Below are 14840 nucleotides of genomic sequence, written 5' to 3' on the forward strand. Positions count from 1 at the left end.
CTGTCTTCCCTTTAATCTACAATTTGAGGATAGGATTTTAGGTTTGATTCATTTTTTTCTTATCCTGGGATATGGGGTAAGGTAAGATCAACTGGAACTAGTCTCCTTTAATGAAAGTTACTAACTTTCTATCTTGTAGTAGTGGTGCTGGAAGTAAAAAAGCCTCTTATTTCTATGGTCGGCAGTTATCTCAAGATTCAGATTATTCTACCAGCCGATCGTGGAAGTGCAGTCTGTACTTATGTCAGAGTTCACTGTGATTATCTCTTTTCTAATTTTATCCCATTTTTATCCAGTGAACATTTCCACTTCCTTGCCATTACTCAGATCACGATAGGGAAAATATATGGATATCGCTGTATATCCTCTTTATTTCCAACTTTGGGGCAATCATGATGCTTCCAAGGTTTGTTTGGCTCACTAGTACAATTTTCAGTGGAGGTTGGGAACAATGATGAATCCTTTCAGAATCTTCTCTTTCCTTCCCTGCCCAGACTTTATGATATTTACAACATTGAGCTATGACTGTAGTTGAATTTTGGCCTTCTTTTTGTTTATTAAAAATTTATTTTTACTTCATTTCATTAGGTAATTTCAGGTAGGGGGAACTCAGTTGCCATAATTACCTATAAGCTCTCACCAAGAGGTTTTAATTATCTAATGCTGCTGAGTGATAGCTTTGTTGTCTTCATCACACTTCCCAGAGATACTGGGTTTCACCAACAAATAATGAAACTTATTTTTTAAAAAACTATCTACCTATGCAAGTAGAAACTAGCTGTGAAAACCAATTCTTGCTTACTATTTGTTGCTATAACACCTAACACAGGATTTTGAGACTCTAAGATGATTTTATTTATTGTTATAGCAACAAAAATACTGGCAATTTAAGTGTAAGCATATCAAAGGGCTCCAGAGGCACTGTCAGTGGGCATTTCCTTTTTCTGCAAATAGGAAAGCAGATGCACAATTGCTCAAGGTCAGACAGTTATAGAGGCAGCATCTGAGCTCCTGTTAACACTAGGACTGTATCTTCTAAATGTTCCTTAGGCAAAATATATTAAACAAACAATCATCACACTTACCTCCTGACTGTGCAGGAAACCATGGTGAGGCACTGTAGAGGCCCACCACTGACCCAGGCTATGAATTTCCAACATCAAGTTATCAGTCTCCCATGGATGATCAAACACTAGCGTGCACAGAGGTGTGGGCATTTTTTTCCCCACTTCTGTTAGTTAATACATTCCCTTCTTTCACTGTGGAATTATACTGGCTTATAGACTGCCAAGTTTGTGTCTCTTAAAAAATTCAGCACATACTTTTAGTCATAAAAGTAGAAACCCAACTGATTCCTGCCCTTGTGAATTTTAAGAGCTGATTGAAAACGTCCAAAGAAATAGCTCTAAATGTTCAGCTATATTGCATAGAGATGGAGAAAAGCAAGGGCGATGTTGGGGACCTTCCAAGGAAGGAGGAAGACAAAGGAGTCTCTTCCTTATTCCTTCTAAGCTAGGAAAACCCAACATAACAAAACTGATGCCTCTAAACATCCTCCTCCCATTCCGCTCTCTCTTTGAAGTCATGACCCCAAACCAACTGCTTGTGGGTATGCTTCACCTTCTGAGTATCACAATATATATTTTTTAAATCACATGGATTGTTTTCAATCATACAGATGAGAATTTATATACTCTTCAGCCAGTAACCCTTCCCTGGGATTAATAGGCTTCACAGAAGTGATTAAGGATCTTGAGATGGGGTAATTATCCTGGATCATTGTTAGGGTGGGACCAATGTAACCACTACGGTCCCTATAAGGGAAAGAGGCAGCAGAGTCAGTGAAAGAGCATCAGAGTCAGAGAAAGAGATGGGCCAACAGAAGAGGTCAGAGGGAGAGATTTTAAGATGTTACACTGCTGGCTTTGAAAATAGAGGTAGGGGTCATGAGCCAACATTATATAGACATTCTCTAGAAGCTGCAAAAGAGGAGGAAATGGACCCTCCCCCAGTGCCTCCAGAAGGAATGCAGCCCTGCAGACACATTTCAGAATTCTGACCTCCTGAACTGTAAGATAATAAATTGGTATTGTTTTAAGTAATTACTTTTACAGTAATTTGTTACAACAGCAATAGGAAACTCATACAAATGCACAAATTCATGATTCAATTATTGACATGTTGATTTCATAATAATAAAGCATGGCTACTGTAGGAGCTCTGAGGTAAACAGATCTGGTGCCTTATAATACAATCCAGTGTCCCTTAGAAGTTATAGGAAAGAAACCCTCACCTATAATTAATTATGAAAAAAACATTTCTGAAGGGATAAGGACCTCTTTTGCTTCAGGTGCCTCCATTATTCTTCAAGAACTAGTAGAAAATAATTTTAAGGGACACAAGAATATTAATAACCATTTCCTGCTGGATTGTACTGAACAGATATGCTTCATCTCATACTGTCACTATTTCTACTTCTGCATGCACAAATGCCCACTGAGCTTTTAAAGCTTTGACTGAGGCATGACCCCAACAGAAAGCTTCTGTTTATGCTTGTGTTTTTCCCTACTCAAGGGGAAGGCTGTCTGTTTTCAAGTACAGAGTTACTATCCATAAGCTAGAGAACATGATTTTATCACACCATAGAGAAATAAAGGGCCTTTGTTTCCTCAAAGAGACCTCTCATGGCCTTTGTGAAGAATCCTAGGAAGTTCCTGTACATTTATCTTCCTTCCTCTAAAAAAAGCTGCATGACTAATGGCCACTGCTTGGGTGCTGCTGATTCTGACACCAGCTTCTCCATCCAGCTGTCGCCATGACTTGCCTCATCTGAGAGACACATACTACTGATCTCGTTCGGTCATTTCTGTCACTGAATGCTTCCAATGGCTCTTTTCTCCCTGCATCAAACCCTTCTGCCTGACCCAGAGGCTCCCTCATAAACAGCCCCCCTTTGGCAACCTCGTCATCTACTACAGACAGTCCTCTACTTTGGGAATTGTAGTTCAGCTAATAGGCAACTCAAATTTCATTTTCTCATAGAAACAATATTTTACAAAGAGCTGAGATGCCAAAACCAGCCTGCAAGATGCCATTTAACCTATAAATGTATTAATGGCACTCATACTATTTCCACAACATATTCCCTTCCTCCCCGCCCCCCCCCCCACAGTAAGAAGGTGTCAACAAGAGCTCTCACTTGGCTTGCTAAATGGATTTCTAACTCACTAGGATTACTTCTTGGGAGCTGAGGGTTAGATTAAAAGCAATGCTGTACATCAATTCCAAATTTTCCAACTAAAAAGGAAATGCAAAGAATATATCTTTCACTCCGGGCCGACACCATCGAGGTGGCCATGATGTTCCTGGTAGCCGTGAGATTAAAAACTGGGTTTGACTTGAGTTTAAGTGGGGAAAGGCAAAAGATCTTTCCTAGCCAAAAGTAACTTAACATCTCACCAAAGTACATAAATAAAACAATGTTCTATAACTTTATGGCTGCGAAAGATAAATGCCATTTAAATCTATTCATTTACTGTGTGATTAAGACATAAAGAACTGTTGATTTGAATTCCTCCCACCCAGTGTTAGGGAGCATGTGTGGCTGTACTTCTGTGGAGGAGTTAGTAACTAGTAACAGCCAGCACTTCTCTGTAGGAAACTTTTGCATCCCGCAAAAGGCTCTCTCTCCAGGTCCTTCCTTTCCCTTTAGTTATGATTCTGTATTTTTCTAGACCACAGAACATTGATTGTAAAGCTACAAGCTAGCACTCCCCCCCCCCTTTTTTTTTACATGTTCAAATTCTCTGCCTCCTTTAAAACCTGTCTTGGTCCTCTCCAGGCATTCCCTCTCTTCATTTCTATAAACCCAACACTCTTCCCTTTTGGGGATCCCTTTGTGTTCCCACCTCCTGCTTCCCACCACTCTGTTATCAATAGGAACTAATAATATTCCAGCTCCATGACCACAGCTAATGACACTTGACTTAGCTGGAAACATACAGTACTTGCACATGCTCTTCATCACAGTGATTAGCCCACCAGCAATCTCTTCCCTAAGAACTGTAAACTGCTACGATGGGCCTTTTCTTTCCTGGTCACAAGCTGTGCAGATAAGCCCCTTCTAGTTGCCAGAAACTAGTTGGAGAAAGTCACTCTACTTTGCAGAGAAAAGCAATCTGCAGAAGAAGAGAATAGAACTAGAAGCAAAGGGAAGTGGTAAGTGAGATGAAGACATTCAGAGTCATTCCTGAGGCTAACTTGACTCCCACCCTTCTAGGAGTATAACGGAAGAAACTCTTTTCTTTATGCTAATTAGGGGTGAGTGTTTGTCCCTTACAAACAAGAGTCCTGGCATGCACTAGCCCCTTTCTGCAAATCTTGTTTTTGAAATGGTCTACACCATCCTTGAGCACTTATCCCTGCACTGTCTCATTGCAGACTAATGGCTTCTTTGGCATAGGTTTTATTCCTAATGGGATTGTGTGATATGAGAGCAGGTAGCCCAACTTAAATTTAGCAAAAATGCTTATCATCATGGGAGGGAGCTCAGGAAATATTGGTGGCTGATTAATGGAAGAACTTCCTGAACAGATGTGTTACATGTTTATCAGACAGCATCTGATATTATTAGCTCCATTAGGTCCATGTAAAAAGAACACAAGAGTCAGTAGACTCAAGTCTTGTCTCTTCCTCTGTCTTTGTGGCACTGTCTAAATTACTCACCTTTCTGGGGGTGCCTGGGTGGCTCAGTCGTTAAGCGTCTGCCTTTGGCTCAGGTCATGATCTCAGGGTCCTGGGATCGAGCCCCACATCGGGCTCCCTGCTCGGCGGGAAGCCTGCTTCTCCCTCTCCCACTCCCCCTGCTTATGTTCCTGCTCTCGCTGTCTCTCTCTGTCAAATAAATAAATAAAGTCTTTAAAAAAAAATTAAAAAAAAAAATAAATAAATAAATTACTCACCTTTCTGACTATGTTCCCGTTTTATATTTTAAGTAGGGAAAATAATGTATTGGTCATGATAACTTGGGTTGCAAGACACAGAAATCCAATGTAATTTGGATTAAGCAGAAGAGGACTTTATAGTCTCATCTAATTTAAAGAGTAGCAAATTAAATAGACCTTCAGGCACAACTGGATATGGGTAAACAAATCCTATCAGTCTCTCCATCTCTTGGCTCTAATTTTCCCCTGTGATGCCTTCCTTATTCTTGGTTAAGGGACTCCCAAGTGGCAAAAGCCACAGATGTCACTTACCAAATATCTGTCCCTGCTCCCTCACATGTGACTACAAGGATCAGATATCTCTAAAAATACTTTGTATCCAGAAATGACCATTAGGATATTAGTGATTCTTATTATATTAAAGAGCCCAATTAGAAATAACACTGGCTGCTCTCTAAAGCATCTTTTAACACAATGATTAGGATAGTGGAATCACACACACTGTAACAAAAATTCCTTGGAACACATTTTCTGTAATCAGGAGTTTAAGCTCTCAGTATACTTGGATGCATAGCCCTTTGAATTTAAAGATACTCCTTTCAGTCCTAAGAACACAGTACCGTTAGAAACAACACCATCGGTGAGGGTCCTGCCAATACCAGTTTAGTGACTGACAGTCACCCAGATGAAGCTAATTATATAAGAGCACATGGACAACCACGGCCAAGGCAGGAGAAAGATAATGGGTATTTTGCTTCCCAGACCACAGTGTTGAAGGATCACACACTTTTCTCCATCTCAGGCCAGTGAGAAGGGCAATGTAGCAAAAACAACTTAATGCAGAGTAGAGAACCGCCCCCCTCAGGGACAAGAGGATCAGCTGTGCAGGATTTCTTTCATCAGTAGATAGAGCATCCCTTGAGCCTTGAGTTTGATACAAAAATTATAAGCTTGCGATTTCTGGAGGAGAAACTTGAACCCAATACAAGGTCTATCTCCATTCTTTTATGCCACTAAATCTTTGACAACTACGTGAGAGTAATTTAAGTATGCTATTTATGATAATGGAACTGATTTTAGATTCTTGACTTCAGGGATCATCTTCCTGCGACTTGTGTCTTCCCCACTGGAGCACACACACAGGTGCTTCTTTTTCCTGTGAGGGAAGATGGCGGTGTGTGAGTCCTGTTTAACCTTAGGGAAGTGTGGAAAAGGGTGAGGTGTTTCTGTTTACTTGTTATCACACACAATTTCTGTTTCTTTGAGGGATTTGTGAATTTCAGGCTTTTCTGAAGAAAATCTGGTGCTGCTGTTACTGTGGTGGGGACCAGAGCTACGAGAGAATGGGCAGAGTATTGAGGAAAATATGGAACAATCTGCTTAGGATAATTTTATCCCTTTGCACTTCAGACAACCTAAACACAAATATGAAGCAACGTATTATTCTCAAGAAATAATGCTGAAATTCTGCTGTTCCTGCCACCGTGATGCACTTACCTCCGTAACTTTTGCTCAACATTCCACTTCTCAGCCAAAAGATTTCTGGAATTCTAAATGTCAAAATTTTCCCCTTCTTAGTGGCCTCTGTGAGCCAGAATCCAGCCAGTTCTTAGAGATTTCCACTTGGTTGGAGAACTGGCATCACGTTAGCTTTTATCATGGTAAAAATAACATGTCCTTTTGCTAATGTGCACTTGAAAAATCAGTACAAGTATCTATGGCAAATAAAATGCTCATTTTGAAAGTTTAAACACTAGGAAACCTGTGAGGCTTTCCCAGGCCACTTCTTATCAAATCCGTCTTAGTCTTACTTCATAATAATGGGCATACAAATTCACAGTGTTATTAATAGCCCCATTGAAAGTAATCCTTGTTACTAAGCACACATCGCATCCGCCTTTATAACTTTGCCTATAACAATAGATATCAATATCACTATCAGTAATAGCATCTTCTCACACAAAGAACAACCATCGTCAGAATTTATCTTTCTCAGTTATTTGTTATGCATTTCAATTCCTCCATTAGTCCTTTTTGTCAGATTAATTATAAAGATCTCTTTCCAGTTTTTGCCCCAGGTCTAGGATTGATCTCTGAATCCACAGATAATTCTTTCCAATTGTACCCTTTCCTAATTGGGGACAGAGGGCAGATGACTCCTAAGACTGGCCAGGAGTGACTTTTGCTCATAGGAAAAGAATTGGAATTCTGTCAAAGCTTGCCCTTGCTCAGTACTTTGATGGCAATCATATGCCCACAAACCTAGGTGGGCTCAGAGTAAAATGCTTGCTTTCTTCTAAAGAGGTGTTTCTTATCCCTGGTGGAATATTAGAACAACCTTGGAAGCTAAAGACAAATCAACAAACAAGAATAACAATAGAAACAACGAAACCCTGCCTAGGTAACATCCCAGATCAGTTAAATCAGAATCTTGAGGACTGAGCCCATGACTAAGGAAAACCACTGTTTCACAGTTTTAAACAGTCACAATGCACAGGACTCACCACATTTGCAAATGCTGCATTATCTATTAAAATGAATAAGCAGAGCAAATCTGCAAAGTCCCAGCATGACATACTAAAGCAGTGGTTTTCCACAAGGGATGCTTTTGTGGCAGACATTTGGTAACATCTGAAGACATTTTTGGTTGTCACAAGATGGGAAGAGGATGCAACTGGCATCTAGTGGGTACAGAGTGGAAATATTAAGCCCCTTACAATGCACAGAATAGCTTCTTGCAACAAAGAATCATCTGGCCCAAATTGCCAATAATCCTGAGATTGAGAAAACCTGCTCTAAAAGTAAGTGATCGTCTCCTTTTACCAGGACCCGTGTCTATAAGATCTAGATATTCAAAGCTCCCCAAAGGCCAAGGAGGCTTAGTGCATTTCTTTCTAGAGTAATTAGTAAGGGACCCTGCTGATTTCTTTAAATTATCTTCATATTCTCATTCACTCTAGGAGAAGATATTTTTAGTAAACATGGGTATGATCCAGATCTCCGTCAATCTATTCTTCAGCTGGCTAACAGGAAATCAGTTTATTCTCCAAATACTAATACAAAGACACTGAAACACCATTTGAGGGTCTTCAGACCTGCAATGGATCACAGATTTTAAAATTTACATTTCCCAGCAGTTTTGACACATCATTCTTACCAATCTTCCCCTAAGTAAGTATTTCCTTAAAAGAAAGTAGAAAGGAATTGTATCAGATGAACAAGCTACTCAATCATCAACATGAATGTATAAGTCATTTGATTTTAGGGTAAGAGAAACATTATTGTCAAACTGTGATTCAGAAGTTAACATTGTCCAAGGTCTCACAGATAATGGCAGAGTTGGGACTGATACTCAACATCTCTTGACTATGTACCCACTGCCCTTTCCACTAGTCAGTCTATTTTTTCAAATGTGAGTAACTTCCAAAGATCCAATTCAGTAAAGTCAAGTTTAGCCATTAAAAATTAATGACTTTTTTGGAGTTTTTCCCAAATGGGACTAAGAATGTCATCTGTTTATCCCAGTAGCAGTTATAGATCAATGTGAAGAGATGGATGCATTAGATTCTGACAGCTTGATGTAGCAAATTGTATTTTACAAAGATGACTGCCACCAATATCCCATATCTTACATGTTCTTTTTACATCCTGAAGAGTAATGAGGTCTATCTTCCCTCCCCTTGAACCTGGGAAGAACTTCTCAACCGCTTTGCCCAATAGAGCAGCATGGTGTAAGTGATGTGTGTGACTTCCAAGGTTACTTCATAAAAATGACATACATTTCTGCCTTTTTACTCTTGGATACTTATTCTTTCTTGGAGCAGAGCCATCATACTATGAGAAAGCCAAACAACACGTGAAGGGACCACCTACAGATGTCTCTGCCAAAACCCCCAGCTGCTGTCATGATAGAAAGCCAGCATCAGCTGTCAGACATGTGAGTGAATGAAGCTGCAGATGAGTCCAGCCCTCAAGCATCAAATCTCTTTCAGCATTCAGGCTGTTCCAGCTGAGCTGATACCACGCAGAACATAGCCATGCAGTCCCTGCTGAGTCCTTTCCAAATTACAGATTTGTGAACAAAATAAATGGTCATTGATGTTTTAAACCACTAAGTTCGGGGTGCTTTGTTACTTAGTAGTAGATGACTGTTACACCTGGCATCATTAAGCTTTTGAATTATCAACTAAATTCTTATGATCACACTTAGTTCATATGAGATTTTCAATAATTCTTATTTAATAATTGACTCTATTCCATGCTCACAGAGAACTTGCAGATCTGGTTTGGCAAATATTACAAACTCTGTGACAATGTCAATTAATTAACTGGCATTCTGTATTTAGACATCAGTCTTTGTGAACAAGTTAAATGTGAATCAGCTCCTCAAAGATAAATCTATTGTCTATTGCTGAACAGATTGGATTTTCAAGTCTGAAAGGACCAGAAACTGAAGAATAGTAAATTCATTACTGTAACAGATCCAGGCCTTTCAGTACTTGGTAGTGAAGTAAGTCTCTCCTTTGATACCTGAACTTGACTGGATGACTTTAATCTCAACTTCAATTTTCTCCTTTTCTTCACATAATTTCATATCTAATGAATCACTATGTAAGGATGAAGAAGTGAAAAAATAAATAACTTGACATGTCCTTAAAGACCATCCTGGGAGGCAGAGTCACAAACACTATTTTCCAGACCCTATTCATGTTTGCGAACCAGCCCAATCTCTTCATAATCAGGCATATGTTTTTTTAGGAAGAAGCACCATTCTTTATGTTGGCTGTCCGCCATTAAGGCAGAATATGTGTCATATAAACTCACCAAGGACCTCTAGGCCAAGTGTTTTTGATTTATGATGTCTTAGATGTGGTCTACAATGAGTTAATTACTCTTGGGAGCATAATGCTATCTTATAGATGAAAGTGGTCTTAAGATTTATTGGTGCTAGTGAAATAACTCACAATAATGTAAGATAATTTCTTCTAAGTCTGCGGTCTCTGAGTTGAGAAATGATCCCTTTTCTTGGGAAATGGGGATATAAGTTGGTGATGGCTTCCTCAAGAAACAAAGTTTCTTAAAGCAAGAATTATTTTGAAGTGTAGAAATAGGATGAATGAAGAACAGGAAGGTAGGAGAAAAAATGTGGGATGACAAGTTTAACCAGAAATAAAAACTCACTGTTAATCTAAACTAAGACAACTTGATAATAGTGCAAGGATGGGCAAATAATAGACTAACAAAACAGAAAGCACCCAAACAGACTAATACATATAAGTTAACTGAATATATGGCAGAACTAACATTGAGGATAATGGGGGAAAGGATAAAATGTTAATTAATTATATTGAGACAATGGATTTTCCAAAACAAACAAAAAAGAAATTGGATTTTTGTCTCATATAATTAATTAATTAATACTCAAAAATTAATTCCAAATGAGTTAACTACTTAAAAGTGAAAGGTAAACTTTAAACTTACAGACAGGAATATAGATGAAAAAATTTATGACCTTAGGGGAGAGAAAGTTCTTTAAAAGGATGCAAAGAGCATAAAATTTAAGGAAGATTGATCAATTCAACTACATTAAAATTGACAGCTTAATAAAAAACAAAAAACAACAACCAAAAACCAAAAAACAAACCCACAGGCCACAAGGTACAAGAAGATATTTGCAACAAATAGAATTGACAAAGCTTTATAATTAAAAATATATTATGGGCCCTTAAAATCAATAAAAGACAACTTACTATGAAATGGGCAAAAGAAACAAACATTTCACAGGAAAGATAACACATAAGACCGATTTTTAGAAAAAGGTGCTAAATTTTATTTGTAATCAGAAAATGCAAAATTAAAACCAGAATTATACACCAAATTAAATCACTGGATTGGCAATGAGTAAAGTCTAATTATACCAAGTGTTGACAAGACAGTGACCTAGTAAGAAATATTGTACATTGGTAAGGGGAACATAAATGAGAAAATCATTTTGGAAAAACATTTAACATAATCTAGTAAATTTGAACATATGCAGATCCTATAACCCCAGCAATTCTCCCTCTGACATAACCTTGGCATGCTTTACAAAAAGACATGTAAAACTATAACTAATAGCATTTTTTATGACACAAAAAAACATGGAACCAGCCTAAATCTCTATAGAGTTAATATGAATAAATACACTGTGGTTTATGAACTATTATAAAGTAGTGGAAGCTATAGCTATACTTATCAATAAAAATGAATCTCAAATATGTAATACCATATGAAAAAAGGTAGAAAAAACATAATCACTATGACTTGCTACTTTTAAAAATGTTTTTTAAAAGAATGAAATGAAATGATATATTGTGTACAGGAACCTACATAAATAAAAAACTATGAGGAAAAACATGAGAATGATTAATGACATTCAAGATATTAATTATCTCTAAAACGGAAGAGTAGGAGGAACCAATCAAGATACCCAGGGATCTTTAAGACCATGTTTTCTTAAGCTGGGTGATTGTTTCATGGTGTTCATTTTACCATTATTGTTTAAATTATACATATATGGTATATGTAACCTTACCTAAGTGATACATTGCAAGATATAAACAACAAAGAAAGTAGATAATTATTCTATCTGATGGCAGGCTTCACATATGAACTTTCTGATATGTTTATAAACTAGGAAACTGTACTGGGTTGATTAAATTTCATTTCCGCATGACATTCAGATTAACTGCCTTATGTTAAAACGCATGAGGAGCTTGGTTCCTGTTACCAAGCTATAAATAGATAAGTAAAGGTTATATTGAGAGGACAACAGTGCCCAAGATTTGGAATATTTATTTTCAAACGTATTCCCTTGACATTTGTCCTTTCAGCATAACCTGGTCCTAAACATTCCCCAGAAGAGAAGATCCCCATCGAAGCCTTTCCAGATATTCCTTGTGATGGCCCGCCCACCCTTTCATCTCGCTGGGCATTATCGCCCTCCTGGTTATTCATGCCAGGCCTTCAACTTATCATTTAGTTGTTATTATTGCTATCCTCAGTTTCTTTTCCTTTATTAGACAGAATCAAAATTGAAAGACTATTGAGGGGCCTGGGTGGCTCAGAGGGTTAAGCATCTGCCTTTGGCTCAGGTCATGATCCCAGGGTCCTGGGATCGAGCCCTGCATCGGCCTCCCTGCTCAGCGGGGAGTCTGCTTCTCCCTCTCCCTCTGCCTGTGCTCTCTCTGTCTCTCTCTCTCAAATGAATAAATAAAATCTTAAGAAAAAATTGAAAGACTATTTCCAGTTTTTCATCCAATCAATAAACCAGACCTTCTGACGCAACACCCTTTATTCTTCTTTCAACATATTAAGGGATCAAATATCACACCAAATCCTTGTCTCAGCGACTGCATTTAATGGGACTACGTAAAATAGAAACAGAAGGTACTGAGCTGTAAGGACAATCGAATTGCAAAAAAATAACTTTTAAATAACTTTATTGATCATGATTGGTGCACATAAATTACAAATGTCTAATGTGTAAAATTTGATGCATTTTGTCACATGTATATATCTGTGGAACCAATACCACAATCAAGCCTTTGTGACACCCCTAAAAGTTTCCTCATGCCTCTTCATAATTTATCCCTCCCTTCATTCTCCCCTAGGCACTCATGAATCTACTTAATTTGCATTCTCTGGAATTTATATAGATTAGTTTGCATTTTTAAGGATTTTATATAAACTCATACAGCCTTCTCTTTTTTGGGGGGTAGGAGTTTAGCTTCTTTGACTCAGCATAAAGATTTTAAAATCCAGCTGTACTGTTTCCTGTATCCATATTTTTTTTCCTTTTCAATCCCCGAGGAGAACTCCCCTGTATGGCTACCACGATTTGCTTATCTTTTCAGAGAAAGACATACTATTAACCCAGATTCCCCAGGCCTCACATTTTTAGAACGGGCGAGGGTCACACTTACAGGAATTAGGCAGATGGATCTGGCTTGTGCCTTTAGTGATTCAAAAAGTGACTCCAAATTCAACCTCTCCCCTTTTCTAGCCACTCTGAGTGTCTTCAGAGGCTGTGTTCTAGTGTCTTCTATGAGCTCACCAATATTTCCGTGTCTGTGAAACATCTTCCGCCCACTCTCAGATATGGGGAGCTGTCCACTGCAGCGCAAAGAGCAGTGGATGCCCCAGCTGGATGACGTTTCCCTGTAGATGGGCAAGTCTTACAGTTGGCTTGAGAAGTCCTCAAACCAACCTGCTGACAGAGCTTTTAATGAACAGCCCTTCAGTTGTTTTTCTTTTTCTTTTTTTTTCCTTCATTCTGTTGTAGGTATTAAGTGTGAGGCCATACCTTTAAGTTTACAAGAAATATAAAATTATTTTTCTGTAGTTTTCATATTCTACAGCAGAAATCAATGTCTAATTGACTCACATTGCACCCAGTAACTGAAACTTAAATTTAGTCAATTCAGGGTGCCTGGGTGGCTCAGTTGGTTAAGCGTCTGCCTTCGGCTCAGGCCATGATCTCAGGGTCCTGGGATCGAGCTCCGTGTTGGGCTCCCTGCTCAGTGGGAGTCTGCTTCTCCCTCTCCCTCTGTCTGTTCTCCCTGCTTGTGTTCCCTCTCTCTCTCTCTCTCTCTCTCACAAAAATAAATAAATAAAATAGTTTTAAAATTTTGGTCAATTCAGTGCATTCACAGTTAAATGTTCTGTTTCACTCACCTTCCCTACTTTTTTTTTTTTTTTTCCTTTTTTACTTAGGTCTGCATCTCCTTTCCATATGGTGCACGTGTGCACAGCAGTAAGTTTTGAGAAGGGGGCGTCTGGTCTGCAGTTGTCATCGATGCTGACGCCCACAGAGATGGCAGATTTTCCCATCTGGTCTCCAGCTGCCAGAAACCACTGCTCACCCTGCCCCTCTCTGCACTGTCCAAGAGACCTCCTCAGGTCCCCTGTTCTCAGGGCCAGGGGAAACATAGCTTCCCCCAGAGCTGCCTCAGTAGGTTTTAGTAAGTCTGTCCCGGACCCATCCAAGATGCAACAAGAAAATATTTCTTGTCTTGGGACACCTGGGCAGCTCAGTCAGTTAAGTGTCTGCCTTTGGCTCAGGGTCCTGGGATCTGGTCCCGCATTGGGCTCTTCGCTCAGTGGGGAGCCTGCTTCTCCCTCTGCCTGCCACTCCCCCTGCTTGTGCTCTCACTCTCTGACAAATAAATAAATAGAATCTTTAAAAAATGTAAGAAAAAAATATTTCTCGTCTCACATTTCTGAACTATGAGGATTGATATATGTATGATCTCTGTTCCAGAGATCTCCAGAGTCTCCTCTGTTCTGCTCACAAGTCCTCAGATTATCTGAAAGTATTGTTCTCTCCTGGGACAAAAGCTGAGAAGTGGTTGACATGGGCTTGGGGAGTCTTCTCAGAAATTGGAATTATTCTTCTCCTCTGCGATGACGTGAAGATTTCATTACCATGTTCTACGTGTCATGCAAAACTCCTTCTACCCTTATTACAAATTCTAAGGAAAAACATCTTGGTCCTCATTCATGTGGGCTTCTGGTATACAGCCCTTCCCAGGTGGTCATATATTCTCTGGTACATACAATTCCGGTGTTGCCTTCCTCAAAATATCAACAGAAATCTGCTAGTAAAGTAAAACTAAGCTTATTTGAATTTATTGTAGTTGGAAAGGATATCACCTTTGTAGGATTTCAGAAGCAACTCAGAAGGGAAAGTCAGTAGTAGGATATGTGTAGCATTCTGGGTCTGGGCTTATGTGGTCTACGGTGGGCCTTTCAAGGTGGGTAACTGGCTAGAACTGGGCACAATTTATGCTATAGTATTTCATAACTGGTTGTCAGCCAGGCAATACCCTTGAAGTATCTGTTGATAGGCACATTTTT

Source organism: Mirounga angustirostris, unplaced genomic scaffold (genome assembly GCF_029215605.1).
Source record: "Mirounga angustirostris isolate CCGP_5_RB_7025 unplaced genomic scaffold, mMirAng1.0.hap1 SCAF_1, whole genome shotgun sequence".
In the NCBI taxonomy this organism is placed as follows: Eukaryota; Metazoa; Chordata; class Mammalia; order Carnivora; family Phocidae; genus Mirounga; species Mirounga angustirostris.